Below are 15,350 nucleotides of genomic sequence, written 5' to 3' on the forward strand. Positions count from 1 at the left end.
TATCCTCTCCTTTTAATAATATATAGATAGATATTTTATTTTAAAATAATTTTAAAACTCCAACTTAAAACTACTCCCGCTAATTTGAACGGGTAGTTATTTTTATTATATATTTATATTTTTCGTTTTTTATTATAACTAATTATAAGATCTTTTTTTTAATTCAAATAAAGTAACCAATATATATATATTGTAGTTTTTTCATTTTTTATTATTTTCGTTTTTTATAAATATTTAAATTCAAAAATAATAACTAATAATTAACTGAATAACTAATTAGTAACTAATTATATCATGTGGCTTTTTTTTAGGCTGCCACTTGGCTTAAGGAGAGGGCTTTATCCTCTCCTTTTAATAATATATAGATAACCATTACGCTTCCGGTATTGGGGATGATATCCTTTCTTTTGGGGTACCATTAATTCATTAATTTGTACAAAGTGATAGAGCTTGACGTTTACTCATATGCCCCTTTCTTATGTGGTATGCATATAGATGCTGAAATTTTAACAGATCAAGATAAATCCTAAATTTATGATTATTCTTAAAATAATAGGAGTCTATCAGGATTACTTGGTGGCTACTCCACTGTCACGACCCGGACTTTCTACCCTCGGGAATCATGATGGCGCCTACTAATGTGAGCTAGGCAAGCCAATCCTTAACAACTTACTTCATTAACAAATCACTTATTTTAACGATTATCAGTGATAGCATGAAAACATCAGAATTTAGTAAATGTACGGAAGACTTAAATTAAAGAAACTGAACAATAATACGGAAATCAACATATGCCTCTACCCAAGAACTGGTGTCACATTACTCACCAACTTCTAAGAGTACTAAATACAACCGTTTGAAAGAAAAATATAAACTGTTTGTCTCGAATACATGAGATAACAGACTGAAATAAAGAGAGAGGAGACGCCGGGCCTGCGGACGCTTGCAAGGCTACCTTGGTGTCTCACTGGACTGAAAGCTGGCTCCCGCGCTACTGCTGCTGTCCAAGACCTGGATCTGTGCAAAAGAGCACAGAGTGTAGTATCAGCACAACCGACCCCATGTGCTGGTAAGTGTCTGGCCTAACCCCGGCGAGGTAGTGACGAGGTTAGGACCAGACTCCAGATAAACCTGTGCAGTTATATAATATACAGCCTGAAAAGTAAACAGGTAATAAGCAATCAAAGCTGGAAAAAGGGGAAACATGCTCCGGGGGTAGCAGATAAAACAGAATACCAAAGAATAGTAAGGAAACTACAATTTAACTTCTAACACGGATAAAGAGAAATAAGGAAACTTTCACTTTCAGTTTCATCTTGTTGCAGGCGTGCAACCCGATCCCATTTCTCATATCTTGTGGTAGGCGTATCACCCGCTCCGATTTTATTATATCTCATGGTAGGCGTACCACCCACTCCCATTTCATTATATCTTATGGTAGGCGTACCACCCGCTCCCATTTCATTATATCTCGTAGTAGGTGTACCACCCGCTCCCATTTCATTATATCTTGTGGTAGGCGTACCACCCGCTCCCATTTCATTATATCTCGTGGTAGGCGTACCACCCACTCCCATTCCATTATATCTCGTGGTAGGCGTACCACCCGCTCCCATTTCATTATATCTTGTAGTAGGCGTACCGCCCGCTCCCTTTTACATTTCATCACACAATCACAAGAAATCCCGACAAGGAAACATAAATAATATAATAACTTCCCATCAAGGGAACACAACAATGTTATAATTTTCCCGGCAAGGGAACAACAATATTGAATTAGTCATCCCGGCAAGGGAGAATCAGCTATACCAACCTCAACTCAACTTGTACTCAGTTCAATTATTGAAAATGCTCAATCATAGAAGATCATTAAGTAAAGCACCCAAGTGTCATTTAAGAACACAACAACTTTCAATTTAAGACTCACGGTCATGCTTGACACCAACTTATAGATACTCGTCACCATGCCTATACGTTGTACTCAACAAGAAGCAAGTAGCAAGTATGACTCAACTCCTAATCCCTCAAGCTAGGGTTAGACCAAACACTTACCTCGATGCCTTGATCACCACTCAAGTCTCAACTATAGCTTTACCCCTTGATTCTACCACCAATCCACTCGAATCTAGTCACAAGTTACTTAATTACATCAATAAGTGCTAAATGAATCAACCCCAATGCATGAAAATGAGTTTTCTAAAATTTTACACAAAAGTCAGAAATCACCCCCGGGCCGACGTGGTCGAAACTTGAGGTTCGGAGCAAAACCCGATTACCCATTCTCTCACGAATCCAAATATATAATTTGTTTTGAAATCGGACCTCAAATTGAGGTCTAAATCAACAATTTTAGAAAACCTAGGTTCTACCCAAAACACCCAATTTCCTCCATGAAAATCTTTGATTTGAAGTTGAAATCATGTTAAAAGATGTTAAGGAGTGAACAAAATGAGTTAGAAATCACTTATCAACGTTTTGGAGAAGAAAGGTTATTTGAAAAATCGCCTTTTATGTTTTGGGGTTTTGAAAAAGTGAAAAAATAGCTCGTTTATTTATACCCCTCTCAGACCCACAGTGTGGACCGCATCAAATGGACTGTGGCTGCACAGCCTCCACCGCGGACCACACAAAGGCGACTGCGGCCGCGCTGGCCCCTCCGCTGAAGACCTGCAGTTCAACACCCTGGGCGGACCGCACAAAGGCGATCACGGCCGTGCTGGCCCCTCCGCTGTCGCACACAATTTCTCGCGGACCGCACTAGAGGGTTCAGAGAATGCAACATTTGACTTTCTAAGCCTAAGGCATTTCGGAGCCCATTCGAAACTCACCCGAGCCCTCGAAACTCCAACCCAAGTATACACACAACCTCAAAAATATCCTACGGATATATTCGTGTACTCAAATGACCAAAATAACATCACAAGCATTGAATTAAACCTCGAGATCAATAAAATTTCTCAAAACTCTTTTAAACATAAAATTTCTCAATTAAGGTCCGGATCACATCAAACGACGTCCGTTTTAACCAAATTTCACAAGAATGACTCAAGTCATATATAAGACCTGTACCAAGTACCAGAACCAAAATACGAGCCCGATACCATTGCTTTCTAATCAGTTTCTCACTTCAAATTTCCTTAAACAATTTCTAAAAATAATTTCACTTAAAAATTCATTTCTCGAGTAAGGGAACTCGGATACCGATTCCGGGCATATGTCTAAGTCCCATATTTTCCTACGGACCCTCCGGGACCGTCAAATCATGGGTCCGGGTCTATTTACCCAAAATGTTGACCGAAGTCAAATTTATTCATTTTAAAGTCAAGACTTAACATTTTTCACAGAATTTAATATTTAAGCTTTCCGGCTATGTGGCTGGAATGCACATGCAAATCGAAGCAACTTCAAATGAGGTTTTCAAGGCCTCGGAAGTACATAATGGGTAAGAAAACAGGTGATGACCCTTTGGGTCGTCACATTCTCCACCTCTAAAACAACCGTTCGTCCTCGAACGGACAGAAGAAGGAAGTAACTGAGTCAGGGAATAAATGAGGATAATGGCTCCACATATCGAACTCGGACTCCCAGGTCGATGCCGTAGGAGGCTGACCTCTGCACTGAACACGAACCGAAGGAAAACTCTACGACCTCAACTGACGGACCTGCCGGTCTAGAATAGCCACCGGCTCCTCCTCATAAGACAAGTCCTTGTCCAACTAGACAGTACTGAAATCTAACACGTGGGATGGATCGCTGTGATACTTCCGAAGCATGGACACATGAAATACTGGATGCACGGCTGATCAGTTAGGCGGCAATGCAAGTCTACAAGACACCTCTCCCACTCGATCAATAATCTCAAATGGACCAATGAACCTAGGGCTAAGCTTGCCTTTCTTCCCGAATCTCATCACGCCCTTCATAGACGACACTCGGAGCAATACCCGCTCACCAACCATAAAAGTCACATCTCGAACTTTGCGGTCTGCATAACTCTTTTGCCTGGACTGAGTCGTACGAAGCCTCTCCTGAATGATCATGACCTTGTCCATGGCCTCCTGAACCAGATCCGTACCTAACAACCGAGCCTCCCCTGGCTCAAACCATCCAACAGGAGATCGACATCGCCTACCATACAAAGCATCATAAGGAGCCATTTGGATACTCGACTGGTAGCTGTTGTTGTAGGCAAACTCTGCTAAAGGAAAAAACTGATCCCACGAACCTCCAAAATCAATGACACAAGCTCGGAGCATATCCTCTAGAATCTGAATAGTCCGCTCGGACTGGCCGTCTATCTGGGGATGAAAGCCTGTACTCAACTCCACCTAAGTTCCCAACTCTCGCTGAACTGCTCTCCAGAAATGCGAGGTAAACTGCGTACCTCGGTCCGAAATGATAGATACAAGCACACCATGAAGGCGAACAATCTCCCGAATATAGATCTCAGCTAACCTCTTGGATGAATAGGAGACCACCACATGAATGAAATGCGCTGACTTGGTCAGCCTATCAACAATGACCCAAACTGCGTCGAACTTCTTCCGAGTCAGCGAAAGTCTAGTAACGAAGTCCATAGTGATCCGCTCCCACTTCCACTCGGGAAGCTCAATCCTCTGAAACAATCCACCAGGTCTCTTATGCTCATACTTAACCTGCTTAAAATTCAAACATTGAGCCACATATGCAACAATATCCTTCTTCATTCTACGCCACCAATAATGTCGCCGCAAATCCTGATATATCTTCGCGGCGCCTGGATGAATAGAGTACTAGGAACTATAGGCCTCCTTTAAAATCAACTCTCGAAGCCCATCCACATTAGGCACACAAACTCGCCCCTGCAATCTCAAAACTTCATCATCACCTAAGGTAACCTGGTTGGAACCTCCATGCTGCACCGTGTCTCTAAGGACACACAAATGGGGATCATCAAACTGTCGATCACGGATACGCTCCAATAATGAAGATCGAGTGACCGTGCAAGCTAATATTCGGCTAGGCTCAAAGATATCCAATCTCACAAATCGATTGGCCAAAGCCTGAACATCCAACGCAAGCGGCCTCTCACCGACCGAAATATAGGCAAGACTGCCCATGCTGGCTGACTTTCTACTCAGAGCATCGGCCACCACGTTGGCCTTTCCCAGGTGATATAAGATAGTGATATCATAATCCTTCAACAACTCCAATCATCTCCTCTGCCTCAAATTCAACTCCTTTTGCTTGAACAAATACTGAAAACTCTTGTGATCAGTGAACACCTCACATGTCACGCCATACAGATAATGCCTCCAAATCTTCAATGCGTGAATAATGGCTGCCAACTCTAAATCATGGACCAGATATTTCTTCTCATGAATCTTTAACTGCCTTGAATCATAGGCAATGACCTTGCCATCCTGTATCAACACTGCACCAAGCCCAATACGGGAAGCATCGCAATAAACTATGTAAGGCCCTGAACTTGTGGGCAAAACCAACACTGGTGCGGTAGTCAGAGTTGTCTTGAGCTTCTGAAAGCTCGCCTCACACTCGTCCGACCATCTGAATTTGGCACCCTTCTGGTTCAACCTGATCATCGGGGCTGCAATAGATGAGAACCCCTCCACAAACCGATGATAGTAGCCTGCCAATCCCAAGAAACTCTGAATCTCTATAGCTGATGTTGGTCTAGGATAGTTCTTGACTGCCTCAATCTTTTTCGGATCAACCTGAATACCCTCTGATTATACAACATGACCTAGAAATGCAACTGAACTCAGCCAGAACTCACACTTCAAGAACTTAGCATATAACTGACTATCCTTCAGAGTCTGAAGAACCACTCTGAGATGCTGCTCGTGCTCCTCCTGGCTGCGGGAATATATCAAAATATCATCAATGAAGACTATCACGAACGAGTCCAAATAAGGCCTGAACACTCGGTTCATCAAATCCACAAAAGTCGCTGGGGAATTTGTCAACCCAAATGACATGACCAAGAACTCATAATGCCTGTACCGAGTGCGGAAAGCTATCTTAAGGACATTGGATGCCCTAATCCTCAACTGATGGTATCCAGATCTCAAGTCGATCTTTGAAAATACCTTGGCACCCTGAAGCTGATCGAACAAATCATCGATCCTCGGCAGTGGATACTTATTCTTGATGGTGACCTTGTTCAACTGCCGATAATCAATGCACATTCTCATCGAACCATCCTTTTCTTAACAAACAACACCGGCGCACCCCAAGGCGAAACACTGGGTCTAATGAAACCCTTCTCAAGCGAGTCCTGCAACTACTCCTTCAACTCTTTCAACTCAGGCAGGTCCATGCGATACGACAGAATAGAAATGAGCTGAGTGCCCGAAGCCAAATCAATGCAAAAGTCAATATCCTTGTCGGGCGGCATACCCGGCAGGTCTGAAGGGAAAACCTCAGGAAACTCACGAACCACGGGACAAAATCAATAGAGGAAACCTCCGCACTATAATCTTGAACATAAGCTAAATAGGCCAAGCACCCCTTCTCGACCATATGCCGAGCCTTCACATAAGAAATGACGCTACATGTAGAATGACTAGGAGTCCCTCTTCACTCTAAACGAGGCATACCCGGTAAAGCTAAGGTCACAATCTTGGTGTCACAGTCCAAGATAGTGTAGTAAGGTGATAGCCAGTCCATCCCTAATATGACATCGAAATCGACCATGTCTAGAAGCAATAAATCCACGTGAGTCTTAAGACCCCTAATCTCAACTCACAAGAGCGATAGACTCGATCTACCACAATAGAATCACCCACTGGCATAGACACATAAATAGGAATACTCAACGAATCACTAGGCATGACTAGATACGGTGCAAAATAAGATGACACATACGAGTATGTAGACCCTGTATCAAATAACACTGAAGCATCTCTATCACAAACCAGAACCGTACCTGTAATAACTGCATCTGAAGCCTCAGCCTCGGGCTTGGCTGGGAGAGCATAACATCGGGGCTGGGCCCCCCACCTTGAACTACCTCTCTAGGATGGCCTGCTACTGGCTGGCCTCTACCTCTGGCGGCCAGAGCTCCACTTCTAGGACCTCTAACTCCACCTCTAACACCTCTACCCCCACCTCTAGCTATCTGGGCGGGCTGTGGAACATCTAGTGCCTAAACCATAGCACGAGAACCCTGATGCGGAGAACTGCTCGAAGCCCAAGGGAAATACCTTACAATGTGCCTCGTGTCGCCACAAGTAAAATAAGCCCTCGGCTGCTGGGGCTGACGACCCTAAGAACTCTGAAGCGGTGGTGCACTGATAGGTGCTGGTGGTGCACTGAAGGACTACTGATCAGAATACTGAATCGGAGGACCACGACCACCTGAAGCACCGTGAAAAGCCTGAAGAGCCAACTAGAAGGGACTAGGAGGATGGCCTCTACCATATGAATCCCTACCACCAGACGAGGTACCACTGAATCTGCCTGAATGATGGGGCCTCTTATCTGACCCCTGACCACCTTCTGCGACAGAACCATCTCAGCTCTGCGGGCCACATTGGCCACCTCCTGAAAAGTGATCTCACTCCCGGCCTCCTTGGCCATCTGAAGATGAATCGGCTGAATAAGACCGTCGATAAACCTCCTCACCCTCTCTCTCTCGGTAGGAAGTATGATAAGAGCATGGCGAGCTAAGTTGATGAACCTGGTCTTATACTGGGTGACCGTCATGGAACTCGAACTGCCTCCGATAGGCCTCTCTCTGAGTAACGGGGAGAAAATTCTCCAGAAACAATACTGTAAACTGCTCCTAAGTCAAAGATGGCGACCCAGCTGGCCTAGCTAAGCAATAATCCCTCCACCAAGTCTTGGCGGATCCAGACAAGCAGAATGTAGCAAAATCGACCTCAACAATACCCATGTTCCTAAGAACCTCGTGACAGCTATATAGAAAATCCTGGGGATCCTCAGAAGAAGCACCACTGAAAGTAGTAGTGAAGAGCTTGGTGAACCTATCCAGCCTCCACAAAGCATCTACATACATAGCCGCTCCATCACCGGTCTGAGATACTACACCCGGTTGGACTACTCCAACTGGCCGAACCGCTGGAGTCTGAATCTGAGGAGCTACCTGCTCTGGAGTGCGTATAGTAGGTGTCTGAGCCCCTCCTCCAGCCTGAGAAGTGGCTGGGGCTACAGGAAGCAAACTTGCTCGGGTGACACTCTCCGTTAGGCCCACCAATCGGACCAGAGCATCCTGAAGAACTAGGGTAGCAATAAACCCCTCTGGGACCTGAGCTGGGCCCACCGGAACTGCTGGGGCCAGAACCTCATTCTCAAAATTCTCGGGACTAAACTCTGCCCCTACCTCGGCCTCTAGCATGGCCTCGGCCTCTAGCACGGCCTCGGCCTCTGCCCCTAGTGCGAGCTTCTGCTGGGGGCTCGGGTTGCTGAGCGGTAGATAAGGAAGCGCGTGTTCTTGCCATCTGCGAGAGAACAGAGTAGAAATCCAATTAGCATTTGAGGAACAAATCCGCACGACAAGAAAGAACAAATTTGAGATTTTCCTAACTCTGTAGCCTCTGGGGGATAAATACAAACGTCTCCGTACCGATCCCTCAGACTCTACTGAGCTTGTCTGTGAGTTGTGAGACCTATGTAACCTAGAGCTCTGCTACCAATTTGTCACGACCCGGACTTCCCACCCCCGGGAGTCGTGATGGCGCCTACTAATGCTAGCTAGGTAAGCCAATCCTTAACAACTTACTTCATTAACAAATCACTTCTTTTAACGACAATCAGTGATAGCATGAAAACACCAGAATTTAGTAAATGTACGGAAGACTTAAATTAAAGAAACTGAACAATAATACGGAAATCAACATATGCCTCTACCCAAGAACTGGTGTCACATTACTCCGAACTTCTAAGAGTACTAAATACAACCGTTTGAAAGAAAAATATAAATTGTTTGTCTCGAATACATGTGATAACAGACTGAAATAAAAAGAGAGGCGATGTTGGGCCTGCGAACGCGTGCAAGACTACCTCGGTGTCTCACTGGACTGAATGCTGGCTCCCGTACTACTGCTTCTGTCCAAGACCTGGATCTGTGCAAAAGAGCACAAAGTGTAGTATCAGCAAAACCGACCCCATGTGCTGGTAAGTGTCTAGCCTAACCCCGGTGAGGTAGTGACGAGGCTAGGACCAGACTACAAATAAACCTATGTAGTTATATACTATATGGCAGAAAAGTAAACATGTAATAAGCAATCGAAGCTAGGAAAGGGGAAACATGCTCCGGGGGTAGCAAATAAAACAGAATACCAAAGAATAGTAAGGAAACTACAATTTAAACTTCTAACACGGATAAAGAGAAATAAAGCAACTTTCACTTTCAGTTTCATCTTGTTGCAGGCGTGCAACCCGATCCCATTTCTCATATCTTGTGGTAGGCGTACCACCCGCTCCCATTTCAGTATATCTCGTGGTTGGCGTACCACCCGCTCCAATTTGATTATATCTCGTGGCAGGCGTACCACCCGCTCCCATTTCATTATATCTCGTGGTAGGCGTAGCACCCGCTCCCATTTTATTATATCTCGTGGTAGGCGTACCACCCGCTCCCATTTCATTATATCTCGTGGTAGGTGTACCACCCGCTCCCGTTTATATTTAATCACACAATCACAAGAAATCCCGGCAAGGGAACATAAATAATATAATAACTTCCCGGCAAGGGATCACAACGATGTTATAATTTTCTCGGCAAGGGAACAACAATATTGAATTAGTCATCCCGGCAAGGGAGAATCAGCTATAACCAACCTCAACTCAACTTGTACTCAGTTCAATTATTGAAAATGCTCAATCATAGAAGATCATTAAGTAAAGCACCCAAGTGTCATTTAAGAACACAACAACTTTTAATTTAAGACTCACGGTCATGCTTGACACCAACGTATAGATACTCGTCACCATGCCTATACGTCGTACTCAACAAGAAGCAAGTAGCAAGTATGACTCAACTCCTAATCCCTCAAGCTAGGGTTAGACCAAACACTTACCTCGATGCCTTGATCACCACTCAAGTCTCAACTATAGCTTTACCCTTTGATTCCACCACTAATCCGCTCGAATCTAGTCACAAGTTACTTAATTACATTAATAAGTACTAAATGAATCAACCCCAATGCATGAAAATGAGTTCTCTAAAGTTTTACCCAAAAGCCAGAAATCACCCCCGGGGCTCACGTGGTCGAAACTCGAGTTTCAGACCAAAACCCGATTACCCATTCCCCTACGAATCCAAATATATAATTTGTTTTAAAATCGGACCTCAAATTGAGGTCCAAATCCCCAATTTTAGAAAACCTAGGTTCTACCCAAAACACCCAATTTCACCCATGAAAATCTTTGATTTGAAGTTGAAATCATGTTAAAAGATGTTAATGAGTGAAGAATATAAGTTAGAAATCACTTACCAATGTTTTGGATAAGAAAGGTTGTTTGAAAACTCGCCTCTTATGTTTTGGGGTTTTGAAGAAGTGAAAAAATAACTGAAATTCTCGTTATTTATACCCCTCTCATACCCCAGTGAGGACCACAACAAATGGACCGCGGCCGCATAGCCTCCACCGCGGAACGCACAAAGGCAACCGCGGCCGCGCTGGCCCCTCCGCGGTCGTACGCGATTTCTTGCGGACCGCACTAGAGGGTTCAGAGACTGCAACTTCCTGAACCTGCAACATCTGACTTTCTAAGCCTAAGGCATTTCGAAGCTCGCTCGAAACTCACCCGAGCCCTCGAAACTCCAACCCAAGTATATACACAGTCTCAAAAATATCCTACAGACATATTCGTGTACTCAAATGGCCAAAATAACATCACAAGCATCGAATTAAACCTCGAGATCAAAAAAAATTCTCAAAACTCTTTTAAACGTCAAATTTCTCAATTAAGGTTCGGATCATATCAAACGACGTTCGTTTTTAACCAAATTTCACAGGAATGACTCAAGTCATATATAAGACTTGTACCGGGCGCCGGAACCAAAATAAGGGCCCGATACTATTGCTTTCTAATCAGTTTCTCACTTTAAATTTCCTTAAACAATTTCACTTAGAAATTCATTTCTCGGGCTAAGGACCTCAAATTCTGATTTCGGGCATACGCCCAAGTTCCATATTTTCCTACGGACTCTCCGGGACCGTCAAATCACGGGTTTGGGTTCGTTTACCCTAAATGTTAACCGAAATCAAATTTATTCATTTTAAAGTCAAAACTTAATATTTTTCATAGAATTTCATATTTAAGATTTCCAGCTACGTGCCCGGACTATGCACACAAATCGAAGCAACTCTAAATGTGGTTTTCAAGGCCTCAGAAGCACATAATGGGTAAGAAAACAGGTGATGACCATTTGGGTCGTCACATCCACCCAAACCCTAATTCATGCCTATAAATAAGGCTACATATGTTCTTCAAAGATAGTCCAACAGTTCCATAAACTCTCAAAATATGCATAAAGAGATCAAATATACGATCTCCAAAATCCCCAAAAATTCTTGGAATATTCAATAAGAGATCAAAGACATGCCAAATATGTCTTGCTCAAATTTCTATCAACATTCAAGATCCAAACAGATTGCTGCTACATGCTTCTTGATCATCAAATACATCAAGGAGATGCATACCATTACGTTCGAGAAATACACTTCTAAGGCCCTAGAATCACGTAGAATAAATCGGAGGAAAGAATCAAGGGATAAACAGAGTTGTAACCTAAAATGTTTATCAATAAAATCCTTTTTTCTTTATAGTTGTTTGTGATTGCAGTTTTATTTTTCTCTGCATAAATTTGTTGCAAACAAATTGGCACGCATAGTGGGACCAGCTCTGTCCTCCATCTCTTCCTTCTGCAAATCGAATGTCGCGCCCCCTTTTTCCCCTTCATGGGAAAAATCCGGGTTCTAACGTTCATGGGGGTAATAACTTATTTCCTTTTGGGAATTTGGGTATTAAAGAGTCGCCACCTAACGGATTATAGTGCGTTAGGGCACCTAGAGCGATTAACTCTTGGATTGGTTTGCATTACTAGAGATTTAGGGTAAGGGCTCGAGATAACCTAGAAGAGAAGGTGTTAGGCACCCCTCTTAGTCCACAACGGTGGGTCCCGCCCGAACATATATTTACGAACAAGTCCATTAACAGATAAATAGTTTTAAACACATAATTACAAATAAGAGCAGGTTTTAGACATTACATGACTCAAATAATGACACAAAGGAAAGGCTTAAACAAATTGTATACATATGGAAAGTAAAGGTAATTTGGGAAGGAGGGGTCCTAGTTTGGTTAGACTACAGGATCACCCCATGTAATGTCTGGTAAACACTCCTCAATGAGGGGCTACATATGACATTAGCGCGTAGTCATCATATCCCTTTCTACCCAAGTCCCTCCCCTTGGTCATAGCCTAAACCTCTCTAGCAACTTTGACAATATCCTATGCGTGCACTACCCGTTCCTTCTTCGTGGCCCTGGAGGTATTTTAGGACCTCTATTCTTTAGACAGTTCTCGACTTTTCTAAGTTTTTAAAGGATAAAAATCTAGGCGTCAATTAAGAATAGTTTGGACTGCATTTAAAGAAATAAGTTATAGGCTCATAGTTACCTCCTCAAACATAACAAGTAAGTGCACGTCTTCAAAGAACATTCAAATACTTAAGAGAAAACCCTAGCACATGATATCTAGGTGAGCAGGGGTTATATAGCGTTGAATTAGGACAATATGTGAAAGATCCTATTTATCTTGCCTATTGATTTGAACTTGTTAAATTTGAACAGCTTTAAGTAGCAAAAAAATAGTTCCAGAGTTGCAGAATTTAAAACGCCCTATAGGCTTGCCTAAATGTAGAATAGTGATGTCTTAAGAGCAAGATAACTACGTTGATGTAGTAAATCAGTGAACAGTTTTAAACGGACACTTGAGATCCTATAGGCATGCTTTCTAGCAGTAGTGAGTTAAGGCAGTGTTTTAAAAACTCAATTAAAGAAGTGGATAGTTGATTAAGCCAATTTCAAAGTGAACTAACATGAATTAGACTGACTTGTGTAACTAAATTGATTTTAATTCTATAGGCAGAATTTCTGATTTTAATTCATATAGGCATGTTATCTAATTGTTAAGAGCTGATGTTGGAACTTATAGGTATGATTTTAGTGAGACAAATGTAAACACATGTAGTAGAAGGAATTGAACTCAATCACTTTACACTCTATAAGCATGGTATCTAATTATGAAGTTGATTTTAAACCTATAGATATGGTTTCTATTATTGAATCCATTTAAACCCTATAGACATGAGTTCTAATATGGGAACCTTTTAAACCATATAGGCATGGTTTCTAGTGTGGTAAAGCAAATATAGCAAGTCTATTAATATAATCCTATAAATATGGTATCTACCCGAATTACCCCTGAAATATGTAACTACCCACGCCTTTTCACTAATCACCCCAATGTTATTTGCAAATAATTATTACAGACCAGCTGAACAAATAACATAAACAAATAAAGAAGGAAAAGAAGAAGTTAACTATAGGGAGCCTGAAGTAGGCCCAAATGACTTCCCAAGCCTCCAATAGCCTCAAGTGCCAAAGTAACATATACAATATCATATCTAGGTGTGTCAAAGTTCCCTAAGGAACTCAAGGATCCTGAGCAGTGCTCACACCTAGACCTTTCTCAACAATAACTGATTTAAGTGCAGTGTGGAAAGGCCAGCTCTAACATGCAAGAGTTCAGAGAAATCTCATGGATCTCAAGGCAGTACACATGCCAGAGGGGCAGGACCTAAATATTCTAGTAGTGGAGAGTGCTTGACATAGAAAGAGTTTGGAAGATAGAGAAAGAAGGTCTTAATAGCAGAAAGAACTTTTATGAAAGTCAGAACAAAGTTTTAAGAGTAGGAATAGTTTAAGAAGACATTTAAAATAATAAGAAATCAGGTTAAAGAATATACAGCTTCAGAATAAATCTCACACAAGGGATAGAGGTATGGGAACACCTAGCATACACCTTAGTGGTGTCAATCAAGTACAGATATGGTAGTTACAAAGTTAAGTTGGGAACACATAGGTTTAAGACACAAGCAGAATTACATTAGAACAAACTGTACCGGACAAACATTTCATGAAAAACATTCAATGTATTAGAACAAGCAGGGTTTGGTCATGCTAAACAGTATAAAATCATAAGCTTGAAACATGCTTTGTAATATAGTATTCTAGGCATACTGATTGCATCTAAGTAGAATAGCTCATAAAACTGAAAATCAAGATTGATAAACTATAGTAACAAAGTAAACACATAGCTTGGAATGTGAATTTAATCAGAACATACCAGTTTAGGAGAGTATGCAGAATACAGAGTAAAGATAATGCCAGTAGTCAGCCTTAGTGTACAACCGACTGAACTAGTAGGAATTGTAAGGAACAGAAGAGAGTAGATGCTTTTTGAGAGTATAATAGTGTAGACAAACTAGAGTGCCTTGTTATCGTTGTTATAAACTTTAAAGAAGAGAAGGTTTATATAGGAGTCGAAAACTTAACAAAATGAGATAAGAGATTAATTGAGTAGTAAATCAGGGAAGTTACCCATAAATCAGCAAGATCTTCCCTTAATCAAGGGACTATTCAATCAACGGTAAACATGCCAGGTATTTAAGGACAAGAATAAAGTAAAGTCTTAGGTATAAAATAGGTAATTAAGGGCTAGGTACATAAAGTTCTAATTAGGGAAATAATTAGTAAGAATCAAGTAATAATGCAGACAAGGTAAGGAAAAATTAATTAAGGCAAGCAAATTAATCAAATTGAGTAAAGAAGCAAGAATCAAACGTTTAAAGCAAAGTAGTCAAATAAAACTAGAAACTAAGGGATTTAGAGTAATTAACGGTTCAGAAAATCGTGAAAGAAGCAGCATGCTTAGCATATAAAATGAGGTAAGGCATGAACAGTCAGGATTTCACACAGCCTTGACAAAACACATGGTTAAACGACACTGATTCAAAGGGAAGCATACAAATTTTGCATGAATGGCTAGTACACACACAAGTTCATAATATTAGTGAAAGTTTGAACAATGAAGATTCAATAAAAGCATACTAGGACAAGTAAATCATGAGAAGTCACAAGAAACTAAGGCAAGAACACACTCAGAAGTACCCATATCAGAAACAAAATGAAAACCCCAACATTAGGGTTTTCAGTATAAACGGGCTAGGGTTGCAGCAATTTTATAAAATTAGTCAAAAATGTGTGAGAATCAGAAGTTTAAACACAAAGAATCATCAAACAAAGTTTTAAAA

The sequence above is a fragment of the Nicotiana tabacum genome, chromosome 7 (assembly GCF_000715075.1).
Source record: "Nicotiana tabacum cultivar K326 chromosome 7, ASM71507v2, whole genome shotgun sequence".
Classification (NCBI taxonomy): Eukaryota; Viridiplantae; Streptophyta; class Magnoliopsida; order Solanales; family Solanaceae; genus Nicotiana; species Nicotiana tabacum.